General features: G+C 39.8%; 1 protein-coding gene across 4 annotated transcripts in view; it reads left to right on the top strand.

Annotated features, from left to right (window-relative positions):
- Nucleotides 1-16,813, top strand: part of LOC127915127 (uncharacterized) — a 1,101,500-nt gene that overhangs the window by 813,100 nt on the left and 271,587 nt on the right. The window lies entirely within an intron of this gene.

The following is a 16,813-nucleotide window of genomic DNA, read 5'->3' as shown; positions in this document are numbered from 1 at the left end:
AGGCTCGGGGGATTCTAGAAGGTAAGTAAACACCCAGCTTCCTTAAAATGGGCCGAAAATTAAGAGTGGAAGAGTGTGTGTGCATGCGTGTGCTTAAGTGTACGTGCGTGTGTGTGTGTGTGTGTGTGTGTGTGTGTGTGTGTGTGTGTGTGTGTGTGTGTGTGTGTGTGTGTGTGTGTGTGTGTGTGCGCTAGAGAGATGCTTTCGAGTCATGTTTATATTCATGCATTACCTTGCATCGCGAAGATGAATCCATACAAATATGCATGAACTTGACGTTAAGGAGACGAAAATCGAACGGGCAAATGTGAGAAAGAATTATATGTATGAAAAACATGTACACAAACGAACGCACACACATTAAAAGTAGACAAGTCTTTAAAAGTATGGGTAACAAAATGTCAGTATTTGTACAGTAATAGTGTTCCTTTTTTTTTCTTTTTTTTCCCCATAACCCTCCCCTAAATTAGAGAAGACTAATGTACAACAACACATAGGCTTCTACTTCCAGCTAATGCATACTATATACATTTTACTGACACAGTATATTTTACATGAGTTATCTTTTGTTTGTTTTTAGTCCCATCCTTCAGCTACCCTCAACCTCTCCCATCTACCTCTGAAGGCCTTGCAGTTTTGATTTCTATTTGCCGTATATTTTTCAACTGTGCTGTTTCACAAACGTTCTGAACCTATGTACATTTTACGGACACAGTATATTTTACATTAGTTATCTTGTTATTTTTAGTCCCACCCTTCAGCCTCACTCAACCCATCCCATCTATCATTGAACACCATTCAGTTTTTTTCTATTTGCCATATATTTTTCAACTGTGCTGTGATGTTTCACAAAAGTTCTGAACCTTTCTATTCTCATAGTTTGTAAAGATTGTAAATTAAAGATAACACATTTTGCTAAGAGTATTATTATATTATTGATCAATTGACTATGACTTTTCAAATCACCCAGCAGTGCTATTTGCAAAGTTAGCTCCAGGTAAACGTTGCAATTTTTCAGCCATTCCTGAACCGACGACAAATAACAAGTTACATATGGACAAAATAAAATAAATTATCTAATGATTCTGTCTCTTCGCCGCATTCACTCTACTTATTTTCTTAATACTATTAGACCGTTAACCATGATAAAATAAAATAACCTCATAACTCTTAATTTCTCTCCTTTTGTCTCTCTCAGCCTTCAAATCTCCACATTCATCTTACCTTCTCTGTTCCACTATCTTTTTCTTTATCAATCTCTCTCTCCCTCACTCACACTTTATATAATTTAACAAAGTACACACCGATCAACAACAGACAATACTAGACAGCTTATTTTCATCGGTAACTAAAAACAGACAATGTTTCTCACTCTACCCCATCAACCATACACCCCAACCCCCATTCTCTCTCTCTCTGTCACACATCATTGTTGTCCACTCTAAATGATTCTAAATGATGAGTCGTACGGGCGGCCACATTATCCATCATTAGCAAACACTCCAACGACACTGTTCCGTTATCTTCCGGTAATCGAGAGTGTCAGGCAGTGACGCACCTCACAGAATGACAACCATAAATGCACCAGCAATTAATGTCCAAACAAGTGGTGTGCTTACATGACACCTCAGTCATTAATGGAAAACGCACTTTGAAAATAGAGCTTTTCCATCAATTATGTAATATATTGTTGAACATAATATACTCTATGGGCATACCGCTAAAGTAGCACTGCTATTTTCTTTTCTGGTGTACTGTATATTTTACTGTACTGTGCAATGTATGGTCATGTATGCCTATGCGTGTCTGTCATGTTACGCCTATAAAGACTCTATAATTATCTCATATCTATCTTTTGACCTGACAATATTGTAGAAATGTATATGAATAGCTCATAAGTACTTCCCTATAAAAAAATTGGAATTCAAGATTGAATGAATTTCTCCATTGTACAATTTCACGAAATTAACCATCAGATAAGTACATCGATGAAGAGACAGAAAACAACAATCAAACCAGAACAATATCCATTCCATCTCATCAGCATCACTTTGGGCATCTGCAGCCCAGCTCCATCTATGGAGGACTGGACATTGACATGTGTCAGGTGCCGACTGACTCCCTGTCGATGCGCTCACTGACCAGAAAGGTCTCCCACTATCAGGGGACCACTGCAAAAAACTTAGCGCTCAAAGTCAATCAAATTAGCTCCTTCCAGCCCACTAACTTATGAACCGAGGGGCTGCAGCCAGAACTACCACCCAACGGTTATGGGATCTAGGAGGGCACCCTATGGGTAAGAATGAGGCTAGCAGAGCCTATAGCATTGATGAACATAGAGGAAATTAAGCAGCACTGTTGAATAGTCTTTTAATAAATAAACGCAAAACTATAGGAGTTTGTCAAGAGAAGAGTCAAAATTATTTTACTTTCAGTGGAAAAGAACTATGACTTTTGAATGAAATGTTATTATCTAACTTGGGGCTGCTGCTGTTTTGCATGTGAAACAGGCACAATCAGACATTGGTTGCTCCCTCCATTGTCTTTCTGTAGTCTCTGCAGGTGAGTGAATTCCTCTGGGGAGGACCAGACAATGGAAATCATATTTAGATCAGAGTAGTTACTTACTGCATATGATTCTGCATTACAGGGAATGCTGCAGGGGTGAATCATTATACCGCTCCATGTGTCTTATTGTAAGAACCTGTGGAGGACAGACACCTTGTCTGTTTTGATGTGTCCAGACTCTTTAAGATATCAGATGGCAACACACATTGATGTCACATCAAATTGAACAAGATTTCCAAAGTAAAAGGAACTATTACTCTGCAAAGCTTTTCTCCCGTCTTCTGTTTGAGAAGAGGACTGATGCCAGAGGTTGTCTGTAAAACATATCATCAAATCAATAAACAGATTTTTCCTGAAGAAATAAGTCGACGACAGAGGGTTGGAGGGTTTTGGGTGGGGGTGGGAGGGGGCGGGTGGTAGGGTGCCATCAGTCACTGAGTGTCAAGTCTAATAACTCTATTTGAATGCGAGCAGTAAGTTTTGTTTCCCTTATAATTGTTGAAATGAACGTGGCTGACGGCAGGGGAGGAGAACACAATGTTCAGGCGAGTCCAAACGGTACACTATTTTTTTCTAAAGGCTGACCAAAAATGTTCAGAGGGGGGGGGGGTCAACAAAGCACAGTAAGAGAAGGATTGATTGCCAGTTAGCAGAAGAAAAATATATATATAGTCACACTTGACTGCCCCCCCCCTACAAGGACGGACTTTGCTGATAGCTACTTTATTGATGAAAAATGTACTTACTATGACTGAGATGTGTAGATCTCTATCTTCAGATGAATGTAAGTTGCTCTGGATAAGAGTGTCTTCTAAATGACTAAAATGTAAATGTAAATATAAAAAATAAAAAATGTTTATAAGATTGTCATTACATCTAACAGGTTGCCATTGCAAGCGCCAAATTTCTGTCTAACCTGAATGAGGTATTTTTTGCAGTCTTGCCAAACAGCAAACAACTCCGATTTGATCATTAGTTCATATCTCTATTGTTCATTTGCCAACTCTCTGTATTTTGGATCAGTTTCTTCCTTATATTGATTGAAATGCAAAGTGACATTTGTGAAGTAGCAACCAAATTTGTATTTGTAAAAATAGACCCCAAAATAATTCCTAACAATACAAAAATAAAAAAATGTACAAAAAAAAACGGAATGTTTTATAATAGAGTGAAGACAACAAAATCAAAATGGCCAACACCATGGGTAGGTCTGTATCATAACCTCCCTTGGTCCCTATTAAACACAGAGCAACCAGAGGCCAAAGTCACCGCACTGCTCCCTGTTCCTGGGGGCACAATGCTGCGCTCTTTGAAGATCAAAGACGCTGAGGTGGAACACCATGTTTAGAGGTGCTGGAAAATTTGTGTGGTGTGTGTGTGTGTGTGTGTGTGTGTGTGTGTGTGTGTGTGTGTGTGTGTGTGTGTGTGTGTGTGTGTGTGTGTGTGTGTGTGTGTGTGTGTGTGTGTGTGTGTGTGTGTGTGTGTGTGTGTGTGTGTGTGTGTGTTGAAGGGGTAGCGTAGTGGGGGAGATAAATTAGATAAACCCCTGCCATTTTGTCTCAGGGCTATTGGCCTTCCCTATGAACTCTAACTCAAACTACAACTAAAAAATCTTTACTATCTTCACCTAACAAGCAATAGCTTTCACTATTCAGCTATACTTTAATAGCTTGTGGTATTTAAGGAATATAAAAATCAAAATCTTTCTGTAAGTGTATCGCTCTTGAATTGAGTTGTTTAGCATCCAATCAATGAATAACAAAGGCGTTTGGTTAAACATTTCTGCAACCTTTCCTTCCGATTATTTCTGACCTGTTGACAGATGAACAGTATACTCTTTGATGCCCCACCTGCTCATGTCCAGAAGGGGCCTGGCTGCCCCTCAGAAAATACCTAATATTCAGAGCATATTTGCCATAATGGCAATGAAGCATAATTGGCAAGGTGTTGTGTTGGGAGTCATAATGAGCACTATAGCACAAACGAGTCAGCGGGTGTAAAAATGCAGAGTTTTGCGAGCAGGATTAGTCCGAATTCTTCTCCTGGCACTTCGCTAGAAGACCCACAACAAAAAGCCCACCTCAATCCACCTCGAGTGTGCCATTTTACTCTGCGCCTCTCTCACTTTGTATTTCTCTCCCTCCACGAGAGGACAGCCATGCCAGGCCTTTCTGCATGAAAGGTAGAGTGTTTGGCTTTTGAGGCTATTTGTGCGATTGACTCTGCCGTGTTTGTGTCCGGTGGGAGGCGCCTGCGCCAGTTTCCTTGCAGGAGTAGGGAGTTTTGTTTGTTTCTGCATGATGCCAGGAGAAGTGACAGCCATTCCGGTTCTTTCACAGACACACATTCATCTGTGTGAGAAAGGCAACCGCTGAGCCAAGATGAAAGGACACGGGGGCTGAGTTACACAGGAAGGCAGACTGTACATATACTTCCATATAAACACTACAAAAGCCATGTCAAAGGGACAGAGGGAGAGGGAGAGGGAGAGGGAGAGGGAGAGGGAGAGGGAGAGGGAGAGGGAGAGGGAGAGGGAGTCCCCAACCAAGGAAGGCCTACAGCGGCATCTAGGACTTCTGCACAGATTCTGTCAGACCTGACCCCTGACAATACATCTCAGTAAGACAAAAAATAATGTTGTTCCAAATAAGGTCAAATTGCCAGCACCACAAATACTGCCCTAGATCACACAAAAAACTATATCTACCTCTGCCTAAACATCAGCACCACAGGTAACCGAACTGAGAAACAAGGCAAGGGCCTTCTATGTCATCAAAAGGAACATAAAATTCGACATACCAATTAGGATCTGGCAAAAAATACTTGAATCAGCTATAGAACCCATTGCTCTTTATTGTTGTGAGGTCTGGGGTCTGCTCACCAACCAAGAATTCACAAAATGGGACAAACACCAAATTTAAACTCTGCATGCAGAATTTTGCAACAATATCCCCAGTGTGCAATGTAAAACACCAAATAATGCATGCAGAGCAGAGCAGAATTAGACCGATACCTGCTAATTATAAAAATCCAGAAAAGAGCCGTTACATTCTACAACCACCTAAAAGGAAGTGATTCCCTAACCTTCCATAATAAAGACATCACCTACAGAGAGATGAACCTGGAGGAGAGTCCCCTAAGCAAGCTGGTCCCGGGGCTCTGTTCACAAACACAAACAGACCCCACACTGAGCCCCAGGTTAGCAACACAATTTGACCCAACCAAATCATGAGAAATTACATTTTATTTGTCACATGCGCCGAATACAACAAGTGTAGACCTTACCTTGAAATGCTTACTTTACAAGCCCTTAACAAACAATGCTGTTCAAGAAAGAGTTAAGAAAATATTTACTAAATAGCCTAAAGTAAAAACAGCAAAATTCAAATAAAAAGTAACAGAATAAAAATAATGAGGCTATATACAGGGGTTACCATTACCGAGTCAATTTGCCGGGGGTACAGGTTATTCAAGTTATATTGTACATGTAGGTAGGGGTAAAGTGATTATGCATAGATAATAAACAGCGAGAAGCAGCAGCGTAAAAACAAAGGGGGGGCGTGTCAATGTAAAAGGTCCAGTGGACATTTGATTAATAGTTCAGCAGTCTTATGGCTTGCAGGTGGAAGCTGTTAAGGAGCCTTTGGACCTAGACTTGTCCCTCCGGTACCGCTTGCCGTGCGGAAGCAGAGAGAACAGTCTATGACTTCGGTGACTGGAGTTTGTGACAATTTTTTTTGCCTTCCTAGGGTCTATTTTTCTCCACTTCTTGTCAACTGAGGTGCCCAAAGTAAACTGCCTGTTACTCAGGCCAAGAAGCCAGGATATGCATATAATTGGATAGAAAACACTTTGACGTTTGTAGAAATGTTAAAATAATGTAAGAGACTATAACACAATTGATATGGTAGGAGAAAAAAACACCTGGAAAAAGAAAATTTGAGAGCCCATGCTCTTTCAATGGAAAACTATGGGTCCTATGGAATTCTAGCTCCCAGATTGCAATTCCTATGGCTTCCACTAGATGCCAACAGTCTTTGTTCAAGGTTTCAGGCTTTTTTCTTCCCAAACGAGGAAGAATTTTGAGCTTTGGTACTGGGAGTCAGAGTTGTAAATCAGTGTGTGAGAGCGCGACGAAGAGGGCGCGCACTTGCTAATTTTACTTTCCATTGAACATACTTCTTTCCATAATACATTTTATAGTTAAATTTTAGGGTACCTGAGGTATAATAGAAACGTATTTTGACTGGTTTTAAAAAAGTTTAGTGGTAGCTTTTTAAAAACCTTTCTCTGCATGTTGAAAGAGTGGATTACTGACATCGATGGTGCCAACCCTCACAGACATTTTGGTATATAAAGAAGGATTTTATATAACAATCGACCATGCATGTTGTAGCTGGGACCCTTGGGATTGCAAATCAGAAGAAGATTTTCAAAAGTAAGTGAATATTTAATCGTTATTTGTGATTTTACGAAGCCTATGCTGGTTTAAAAGTATTTTGATGTGGGGCGCGGGTCCTCAGACAATCGCATGGCATGCTTTCGCTGTAAAGCCTATTGTAAGCTTTTAACCGATATAAGACACTTGTATGTACAGTTGAAGTCAGAAGATTACATACACCTTAGCCAAATATGTTTAAACTCAGTTTTTCACAATTCCTGACATTTAATCAGAGTAAAAATTCCCTTTCTCAGGTCAGTTAGGATCACAACTTTATTTTAAGAATATGAAATGTCAGAATAATAGTAGAGAGAATGATTTATTTAATATTTTATTTCATTCATCACATTCCCAGTGGGTCAGAAGTGTACATACACTCAATTAGTATTTGGTAGCATTGCCTTTAAATGCTTTAACTTGGGTCAAACGTTTCGGGTGGCGTCCCACAAGCTTCCCACAATAAATTGGGTGAACTTTGGCCCATTGCTCCTGACAGAGCTGGTGTAAATGAGTCAGGTTTGTAGGCCTCCTTGCTCGCACACGCTTTTTCAGTTCTGCCCACAAATTTTCTATAGGATTGAGGTCAGGGCTTTGTGATGGCCACTCCAATACCTTGACTTTTTTGGCCTTAAGCCATTTTGCTACAACTTTGGAAGTATGCTTAGGGTCATTGCCATTTGGAAGACCCATTTGCGACCAAGCTTTAAGTTCCTGACTGATGTCTTGAGGTGTTGCTTCAATATATCCACATGATTTTCCTTCCTTATGATGCTATCTATTTTGTGGAGTGCACCAGTCCCTCCTGCAGCAAAGCACCCCCCACAACATGATGCTGCCACCCCCGTCCTTCACGGATGGGATGGTGTTCTTCGGCTTACAAGCGTCCCCTTTTTCCTCCAAACATAATGATGGTCATTATGGCCAAGCAGTTATAATAATATAATAATAATATATGCCATTTAGCAGACGCTTTTATCCAAAGCGACTTACAGTCATGTGTGCATACATTCTACGTATGGGTGGTCCCGGGGATCGTTACAAGCGCCATGCTCTACCAACTGAGCTGTATTTTTGTTACATCAGACCAGAGGACATTTCTCCAAAAAGTACAATCTTTGTCCCCGTGTGCAGTTGTAAACCGTAGTCTGGCTTTTTTATGGCGGTTTTGAAGCAGCGGCTTCTTCCTTGCTGAGCGGCCTTTCAGGTTATGTCGACATAGGACTCGTTGTACTGTGGACATAGATACTTTTGTACCTGTTTCCTCCAGCATATTCACAAGGTCCTTTACTGTTGTCATGGGATTGATTTGCACTTCTCTCACCAAAGTACGTTCATCTCTAGGAGACAGAACGCGTCTCCTTACTGAGCATTATGATGTCTGTGTGGTCCGATGATGTTTATACTTGCATACTATTGTTTGTACAGATGAACGTGGTACCTTCAGGTGTTTGGAAATTTCTCCCAAGGATGAACCAGACTTGTGAAGGTCTACAATTTTTTTCGGAGGTCTTGGCTGATTACTTTTGATTTTGCCATGATGTCAAGCAGAGGCACTGAGTTTGAAGGTAGGCCTTGAAATAAATCCACAGGTACACCTCCAATTGTCTCGTATGATGTCAATTAGCCTATCAGAAGCTTCTAAAGCCATGACATAATTTTCTGGAATTTTCCAAGCTGTTTAAAGGCACAGTCAACTTAGTGTATGTAAAGTTCTGACCTGCTGGAATTGTGATACAGTGATTTGGAGTGGGTCTAGGGTTTCCAGGGTGATGGTGTTGATGTGAGCCATGACCAGTCCTGGTAATCTGTCTGGCCCCGTGGTTTTGTGAATGTTGACCTATTTAAAGGTCTTGCTCACATCAGCTAATGAGAGCGTGATCACACAGTCGTCCTGAACGGCTGGTGCTCTCATGCATATTTCAGTGTTGCTTCTTGAAGCAAGCATAAAAGTCATTTAGCTAGTCTGGTAGGCTAACGTAACTGGGCAGCTCGCGGCTGGATTTCTCTTGCCAATATAAACATGCCAATGTTTCCCATGCCAATACAGCCCTTAAATAGAAATTGAATTGAGAGAGACCAGACAAGCATTTTTGTATTGTACATATGGTGTCAGGGTACCCTTAATCATGGTAATACAGTATTACAATAAATTGCCCATAGTCAATCACAACAGCTAATGGCAACTGATCCCATTGACAATAGCATTATAACTGTAATTATAAACCATGTGGTTGGAGCCCTGAATGCTGATTGGCTGAAAGCTGTGGTATATCAGACTGTATACCACAGGTATGACAAAACATTTATTTTTACTAATTTAATTACATTGGAAACCAGTTTATAGTAGCAAAATGGCACCTCTGGGGTTTGTGGTATATGGCCAATATACCACGGTTCAGAGCTGTATCCAGGCTCTCCACATTGAGTCGTATGTAAGAACAATCGATATACCCCACCCCCTTGGGCCTTATTGCAATTGCCTTTGAACGGGTATGTTCACCGGTTTCACAAGGTCCTTTACTGGCGCACCGGTTTGTGTCAAGAACTGCAACTCTGCTGGGTTTTTCATACTCAACAGTATCCTGTGTCTATCAAGAATGGTCCACCTCCCAAATGACATCCAGACAACTTGACCCAACGGTGGGAAGCATTGGGCTCAATATGGGCCAGCATCTCTGTGGAACCCTTTCGACACCTTGTAGAGTCCATGCCCTGGAGAATTGAGGTTGTTCTGAGGCCAAAGCGGGGGACTTAATATTAGGAAGGTGTTCCTAATGTTTGGTATACTCAGTGTACATGTTCAACTGTATTAATAAATTAGGAAAACAATTCAATAATTCAACACTGTAAAATGTATTGCAACAATGAAATGGCATAATTGCCTTTGTGCCCATCAAACAATGTCGGTCTACTGCTGATTATATTAAGTGAAAATTGACTCCTGACGCATGTGTCAAGAAGCGATCTTTCTCCATATTACATGCTGAATGTGTCATGGTAATCCATGAAGTGTAAGGGAATTATAAAGGTAGGCCAAATCATTACTGTTATTACCCGAGTACAAATCAAATCAGGCCATGCAATGCCCCCCAGGTTTTGGACCTTGTTCTTTTGATAATGTTGAATGCAGCTAGGCCTTCATTAATATTGATAGTATTCAAACCATTTTATTGTCCATTACAAAGGTGGATATTTACAGCTAAGGTATGCTACTGTTTCATCTGCACAAGATTTCAATGACACTTTTACTAACAACCCGATAGACAAGCTTGTTTTTTATCACTTCCAAAACTACCTTGCACAAGATTTATGTAATATACAATCATGTAGACTATGTTAAGTATTTTTGTTCTCTCTCCATCTTACTGAGCATGAACACAGGCGTGCATAAGATAAAAACATATATTTTAAGAGTTGTTACCTCGCAAAATAGCCTACCATGTGATGTCCTTGCTCACCTTGGAGACATGTCCACCAATTGACAAGCAACTCCACCCCTGATGTTGACTTGAGGATGACTTGGATGATTGCCTTCTCTTCTGGTGCACTGGCTCAGAAAACACACGGGCTATTCTACACTTGCTAATAAACATGAAAAACTAAAATATTAAATACGTGATAATCATTAGAGTATATTAACTAATTTTACGACTTCTGAATTGAGAACGATAGTTCCTAACACCTCAATTTTGTAAATTATGCATTATTATGTGACAATTTATTCAACAATTAAATTAATTATTTTTGCATTTAATGAGTGACAAAAACAGTATTGACGTTGATATATTTGACAAAGTCACAAATTTGAAAATGCCACACCATGCCACATTCTCTCAAGCATATTTTATTTATTTTTACCTTTATTTATCTAGGCAAGTCAGTTAAGAACAAATTCTTATTTACAATGAGCCTACACCTGCCAATCCCGGACGACGCTGGGCAAATTGTCATTCCCAATCCAGTCCGGTTGTGATACAGCCTGGATTCGAACCAGCACTGAGATGCAGTGCCTTAGACCGCTGCGCCACTCGGGATCATATGATGCTGACCAAAAGCAAACATCCTGTAGTGCATGTATTTGGCTAACTGGTAAAGGACTATATTAGGCAAACTATGATTCATATAAGTGAGGAAAAAAATATATTGCCTATACCTAGGAGGGAAAATACTGTGTTATAGCCTAGTAACAACACATGTGGTGCTAGCATATAGGCCTATTCTACTACGGTGTCGAAGGTGATCTGATGGCTGTGCATATACGGGTTAATTTACAATGTGGATTCAAAAGATTAAAAACAATTTCAACCATGGGAATAGTTTTTTTGTCAGTTATTAAATGTTGTATTCATACGGTTTGACATCGACATTTTTTCTATAAACGAATTGACATTCAAATTAAGTATAAAGGCGGAGATGAAGCCTATAATACCTTTGAGGCGTCCTAAAAAATCCACATAATGGTAAAGAAAGCAAGATCTGATGCTTTTACATTAGTTTTACCCGAACAATTATCGTACCTGGGTTACCTAAATAGACTACTTAAAAAATACTACCGATAAGGAACAAATTGTAAAATGCAACAGGATTTACAGGTAAAACAGCCCACGATCTATCTTCATCACAAAACATAATGCCGTAAAATATACCTACTTTTCCATATTGGTTGTTGTTATTATTAGAATCAACGCATAGTTATAGGCATATGTACATTTTTGACAAAATGGTTAATGAACTTGAACAAGGTACTCCATTTGTTCACACTGTATATAGATTTTTCTATTGTGTTATTGACTGTGCTTTTGTTTATCCCACGTGTAACTCTGTGTTGTTGTTTTTGTCGCACTGCTTTGCTTTATCTTGGCCAGGTCGCATTTGTAAATGAGAACTTGTTCTCAACTGGCCTTTCTGGTTAAATAAAGGTGAAATAAAATACAATTTAAAAAAAGGCCTGTGGGTATTTCGTTTGATCCACTAATCTCAGCATTCATTGTTGATGGTTATGCCTATCTATGGGTTTATAAGTATATAGGCCTATTAGTTCACAAAAAATAGGACATCTAATTCAATCCAAAAACCAACTGAGTGTACGATTTTAGTAGGCTAGGTCAATGCAAATACGGTTTAAAAATATGAATATGCCTATTGAAATGTTGGCATGGTGCGTACAAGAAAGATTGACACACACAGTCATGAGTTTATTTCACTTCAAAATGAGTCAACTTTTATGTTACATTTTAAGTAAATTGTTCATCATTTTACAGAATATGTGTTTTAGAAAATAGCTCCAAAGGCCAAAAAAGCCTAGGTGTGTGGCACCTCAATTGCCGTGACTATATAGAGATATGACAAACCAAGACGTGGTGGTAGCTCCTGTGGATAGTGTGAAAATATGACTGACGTTTCTTTGGTTTGATGCCTGTCTAACAGTACACGCGTTACTCGGGTAGCCTATTTGGGCTAAAGTAAATGTAAATAAAATATATATATGGTTTCATATTTCCCGATAATTCCAATTTCTTGACATTTTCTATCTCAATGGTAATTTGAGGGCTATGGAAAGTAGGCCAATTGAAATATTAATGACTAAATCGTAGCATTGGACATGTGATAACAGTTTCTTTCAATATGATTAATACAATTATTTCGGTAAAAAAAACAGGTAGTCCTACTAAGTCTGTAAGTACCAAAGCTATGATTAACAGCTAATTAAGTTCATTAGTGCTATGTAAAGCGATTCGATAAATGCTCATATCTATAACACAATGAGCGTTTACTGAACAATGTCCCAGAATACATTTTCATCATGAACCTAATGCCATTCCACAAAGTCATGTGTGTGTTTTTACTAAAAGTGGCATTCTGCTCCTCCCATCCTTCTTGACTGTAACTGGAGCAGAGGCATGAGCAAATGCATAACCATATTACTTAAAGCAGTTATCCACTATATGGCTAGCCACGCTAGCCTCGCCCTCATGTCCGTGCAAGCAAGCAAACTAGGTAGTGCTAGGTATCAACAGCCAATCCAGTAGGGCCAAGAAACTATACTGAGCTTCGATTGGTACATGACAAAAGTTCAGCTTTCCCCAGTTCACGCTCCCTCGCCCATGCTTGCATCGCCCAATTGTCCCCAGCCCACTTCTCTTCCCTTCATTGAAAATTAATGGGGTTCTGTTGTTTCATCGCCCCCAACATGCTAGATGGATTTCTGCCATTGCAACAAACACCCTCCTACCTCCTCCTTGCAAACACACACACACTCTCTCACCCACATCTGCTATACCACCCCCTTTCTCTATCTCTCTCTCGCTATATATATATATATATATATTAATACAACCTTAGTTTCAATCAATAGATTTATATCGACTTCAGCTGCTCTCAATGTTCTACCAATGGTCTATTTTCATTTTGAGAAATTGTGTTATATATATTTGTATTTGTATACTTTATGTCAAGTCCAGAATACGTTTACTCTAAACTCTGAATAAACTTGTTTATTGAATGTTGAAATAATGTTTAAAATGCATCATAAGCCTATACACCTCATACGAATTACAGATTAGCCTAGAGCAAGGGCAAGTGACGCCAAAAAGAAATCAAAACATGCACCGCTGCACATCGACTGGTACCCCGTGTATATAGCCAAGTTATCGTTAATCATTGCGTATTTATTCATCTTGTTATTATTTTTCCATTATTTGTATATTTTTCTCTCTGCATTGTTTGGAAGTAGTCTAAGTATTTCACTGTTAGTATACATACACCTGTTGTTTGTGAAGCATATGACAAATAAAATTAGATTTTGATTGATTTGAATTTCTCTATCAATATAATCTTACAGTAATTATCTTTAAAGAAAATAGTTTCCTATTTTCTCCCAGCTCATCCTTCTCCAATGTGGATCAATATCAGAGCAGCATGTGCGGAGGAAGCAGCATCGACGCGCTGCGTGGGACTGAACTTTGACCTTTTCCCACTCAGCACAGGTCATATCATCCTCTGAGAGAGGTCACAGCACCTGCCCGGCCAGTGAGAAATGCCGCACTTCTGTCCCACGCATGAACTGGCATTAGCAGGTACAGTAGCTACTCCAAATTTATCGATGAAATAGCTTTGGGAATCATAAAAAAAACTGTATATTGAATCAGGACATTAGTTCACTCTATGGCCTATAGCAGGGGTATTCGACTCTTACCCTACGAGGTCCAGAGCCTGCTGGTGTTTTGTCCTAACTGATCATTCATTGCACACATTTGGTGTCCCAGATCTAAATCAGTCCCCGGAACTGAGTTTGAGGGGACTATATCAAGGCTATGTAAAGACATGTCTAAGACACCTGAACACAAAACTCTGTTAAAATAAATGATTTAACTGAGCTGGAATGGGGTATAGAACTAGGGAGGAACATCGTTGCACTGCCGAGGTATGTAAGCGAGCTATGCAAGCAGCCTTCATTATATGTCACAGATCATTCTAGGTACATCTATGAAAGTATAGCCTGCACTCTTAGAGGAAAAGGTTTTTGGATAAAACCAAAAAGTTTCTGAGTGTATAAAATATTTGGCCCACCTTCCTAGTACTGAGTTGCACCCCTTTTGCCCTCAGGCCAGCCTCAATTCATAAGGTAATGGACTCTACAAGATGTTGAAAGCTTCCACAGGGATGCTGGCCCATGTTGACTAAAATACTTCCCACAGTCGTGTCAAGTTGGCTGGATGTTCTCTGGGTGTTGGAACATTCGTGATACACACCGGAAACTGTTGGGTGTGAAAACCCCAGCAGCGTTGTAGTTCTTGACACACTCAAACCAGTGCGCCTGGCACTCAAATATTTTGTCACAACATACACAATCCATGTCTCAATTATCTCAAGGCCTAAAAATCATTATTCAACCTGTATCCACCCATTCATCTACACTGATTGACGTGGATTTAACAAGTGACATCAATAAGGAATCATAGCTTTCACCTGGTCAGTCTGTCATGAAAAGAGCATGTGTTCCTAATGTTTGTACACTCAGTGTATATAGAACCGAAATTGGTTCCATTTAGAACCCTGTATGGAACCAATTTGGTTCAGTGAAGAAGAACCCCCGGGGTACTGATCAAATAACCTTACAAAATGGTTCTATATAGAACATTTAGGGGTGCCATATAGAACTCTGTATGGATCTATCCAGAACATGTTTTTTTCTAAAAGTGTGGAGAATTCACATTGTCTCAGAATGAGAAGCTACCTCAGATACTCGCCAACTGCATCAATACGCACTCGGTTATTCTCATGACATGGCGTTCGATTTTTGTCTTGTGGCCAACCCCTTCCCTAAGGTATCATCACTATATTTCATTTTCTACGGACAAAAGCCTGTATGCCAGTATGGTCATTGGTGGGTGGGCAAAAACATCATACATGAAGTGTAATAGCCTACATGTTTAGGCTATGATGAATGAGTGCAAATACTGAGAAAAGACAGGACAAAACACTCGAAATGCGCAATGTGAACCCGCTCAGATTTCCAACGAACCCACCTCGAGGCTACAAGCCCGCTGTTGAAAAGAACGTGTTGCATCCGGCTCCTTTTCTAAACTATATCCATGTATTGCGTAATAACAATAAACAATGTTGTTTTTTGTCAGTAGAGAGAAATATTTAGCGTTTTCTAGTCGACGGTGGTTTTATTGAATATGACAACTATTTGAATATTGTTTTTTCCAGGGGTACTTTGTATGTCTAAACATCACTTGCTTAGGTCTACACACCATGTATACAAGGGATGCAATTTGGCTGTGTTAAACCAGAGCCGTATATTAATCGCAGTTTTGATAATCCGGGCCTTCCAAATATTCTGTAACCTAGAATCCCCTCTCTCTGTTTTATTTACAGATGGCAGAAACCACTTAAATCGTCTCAAATAGCTTAGGCCTTCTGTCAACCTGTGTTGCCGAAACAATACAAAATACTCACTATTCCAGAAAACAAGAGTCTCAGTCTAAGAAAGTGTTCACAAGTGGTTGAAATAGATCAATACAATTGCATTAATTATAGGGCCACACATGCTCACCTCTAGCCTAGTGTCTCGGCATACAGAAGGCTCGAGCCCCGCTCAGGGCCGAGTCAAGTCCAAGTTCAAGGCTGCTCTGACAGCGCAACCCCTCTGTCTTCCCTCAAGTGCCCGGGATGGGGGAGGGGATTTTCGACTGTGTTTTCGATAGTGCAGGGTTCTCTCTACCAAACATAAAGCCTGTGACAAAACGGTTAAAAGATACTGCCGTTTAAAGAAACTCAAATTGAAATTGCCAGTCATTGCCAGGTGTTAAATAAAACAATTATATTGAATTTGGATGCATGGGCGATTCTATATGGTGGAGTTATAAATTAGCCTGCATAACATGCGGGTTCGAGTAGCCTGACTCTAAAGTCTTTTTACTTTCAAGTAGACATACATTTTAGTTGAGTTTACAATTTGGCCTAGCATGCATAAATAAACCTCAGCCACAATGTTTGTTTTGTGACCAGCGAGATGGTTTGGTTCGGCCTAGTCTACGCGTTAATCTTGCAATTTTAATTTAGCCCGCAATATTGAAAATGCAAGCCACATTAGCAGGAGTTGTAGACCATGCATGTTCATAAAAAAATCAATTACAGGCCATGACTAATGCATAGAGACAGCTATAGAGCTGACGGGTTTTTAAGAGGTAAACTCCAAACATTTGGGAATGATCTGAGGGCATAAAGAAACAATATCCTAAGCAATACTTGTTTCAACACTGGAAGCAGAATGTCATTTACATAGTGCAGATAACC

The sequence above is a fragment of the Oncorhynchus keta genome, chromosome 34 (assembly GCF_023373465.1).
Source record: "Oncorhynchus keta strain PuntledgeMale-10-30-2019 chromosome 34, Oket_V2, whole genome shotgun sequence".
NCBI classification, from domain to species: Eukaryota; Metazoa; Chordata; class Actinopteri; order Salmoniformes; family Salmonidae; genus Oncorhynchus; species Oncorhynchus keta.
Note: the sequence above shows the minus strand (reverse complement) of the source record. Positions and strands in the feature narration are given on the sequence as shown.